The sequence below is a fragment of the Coregonus lavaretus genome (assembly GCF_964263955.1).
Source record: "Coregonus lavaretus genome assembly, contig: HAP1_SCAFFOLD_4128, whole genome shotgun sequence".
Taxonomy (NCBI): Eukaryota; Metazoa; Chordata; class Actinopteri; order Salmoniformes; family Salmonidae; genus Coregonus; species Coregonus lavaretus.
Genome location: NW_028164296.1, coordinates 40,001 through 42,413, shown reverse-complemented (window position 1 = coordinate 42,413; position 2,413 = coordinate 40,001).

Sequence of the window (2,413 nt, the reverse complement as noted above, 5' to 3'; positions counted from 1 at the left end):
ACAATAGTACATCAACATAAAAACATATAAACATAAATCTGAAAGCGTTGCTCAAACTCCCGTAACAGTCCAGTTATTTTATCTTTGAACCGCTTCATGTCTGCCACATGTTGGGTCGCGCACACATTTTTCAGACAGGGGAAGTGAGCTGCATCACCACCGGCAAGTTGCGTCTCCCACAATGACAGCTTCAACTTGAAAGAACGTATGCTGTCATAATACTGCGTGACAACTTTGTTGCGCCCTTGCAGCTGTTTGTTCAAGTTATTCAGGTGCTCTGTAACATCCACCATAAATGCAAGGTCCGGCATCCATTCTGCGGAATGAAATTCTAACACTGGTTTGCCCTTTTCTTCCATGAACTGTTCAATTTCTTCTCGTAAATCAAAGAAACGCCTCAGCACAGCACCTCGGCTTAACCATCTTACCTCAGTGTGGTATGGCAGGCCATAGATGTGGTCTTTCTCTCTGAGAAGGCTGTCAAACTGACAGTGATTCAGGCTTCTGGATCGGATGAAATTAACAGTTTGGATGACCACCTTCATGACGTTATCCATCTTTAATGACTTGCAACACAAAGCCTCCTGGTGCAAAATACAGTGAAAAGTCAAAAAATCACGTCCTCCATTTGCAGATTGCACTTTCTCTCTGAACTTTGTCACAACGCCTGCTTTTTTCCCGATCATTGAGGGCGCACCATCTGTAGCCAGGCTGACAGCGCGGGACCAGTCCACTCCGACCCTGTCCAGCGCGCCGACGAGTGCGGTAAAAATATCAGCTGCTGTCGTTGTATCTGTCATCGGCACCAACTCCACGAACTCCTCGGTGACAGTCAATGTGTCATCAACTCCGCGGATGAAAAAAATGCCAGTTGTGCAACATCTGTAATGTCCGTTCTTTCATCAATTGCAACCGAAAACGCAATAAATGACTTTACTTTTTGCTTCAACTGGCTGTCCAAATCCACTGAAAGATCGGAAATCCTGTCTGCAACTGTGTTTCTTGTCAGGCTGATATTTGCAAAAGCCTGCCGCTTTTCAGGGCACACAATCTCCGCTGCCTTCATCATGCATGTTTTTACAAATTCACCCTCACTAAATGGTTTTGAAGCCACTGCGATTTCATTAGCAATGAGGTAGCTAGCTTTCACTGCAGCGTCACTGATGTCTCGGCTGTGAGTAAACACAGACTGCTGTTTCTTCAGACCCGCCAACAGTTCATTCACCTTCTCTCATCTCCGCTGTCCTTGAAAGTTGTCATATTTGTCGGCATGAAGACTCACATAGTGGCGACGAAGGTTATATTCTTTCAGCACTGCAACATGCTCTGAACACACCAAACATACAGCTTTCCCATTCAATTCCGTGATTAAATAGGATGACCATTTTTCTTGGAACACTCTGCACTCTGCGTCCACTTTTCTCTTTTTTGACAGAGACATATTGGGGCAATGAGGGTGCCAAAGCACATAATGTTAAAAGTAGAAGCCGTAATAAATATCGCGGGCAAAACAAAGTAGCTCATTGGCTGCACGTGCTTGACCTACTTGCTCTGCCCCGGTATAAACAGTTTGCTTGCTTAACACAATTGCTATTGCGCCATCCAGTGGACGCAATTGGAACAGCAGTTTATTTTATTGAAAAATTGCAGCGCATTTTTATACTTAAAAAAAATATATATATATATATATATATTTTTTTTTTTTTATCATCTCGCGGGCCGGATTAAACCCGTTTGCGGGCCTGATCCGGCCCGCGGGCCGTACGTTTGACACCCCTGTGCTAAATGGTTTGGTCCGATGGGATCTCTCATTGAGACTCATTATATTCCTATTGGGTATTATTAGTTCTTATTAGAAGTGTGAGCCAAGGGAAAGTTGAACAGAGCAGAGAGCTAGGGATTAGACTTAGCGAGAAGCAGAGTTCTGGCACTATCAGGTCCGTTTAAACTTAGACATGGCTGAAGACATGGGCTGTGTCCCAAATTGCACCCCATTCCCTTTATACAGCACCACTTTTGAGCAGAGCTCATGGGCCCTGATCAAAAGGAGTGCACTATAAAGGGAACTGGGTGCCATTTGGGATGACGCCTTACAGTGCACTCAGTACACTACAGTCACTAACTGCTAGCTGGTAAATCCCTTCAGGGTGCACGGACTACCCAGACCTACCCTGGAAATCATTAAACAACAAACCTGAAATGGAGTGTGATGCAGTCTGACTAACTCATGCTAATTTAGCCCAAGCCTGGTTCCCAGATCTGCGTGTGCTTTTAGTCAATTACTAAATCAACTATCGTTGCTATACCATACATGTATTTGGAGTTGCTTAGTTTATTGTCTTCCCTTATGGAAATGTGTCTGGCATCTCACATCAAACAAGCAGGCATTACATGTCTCTCCAGGGGCAGTGGA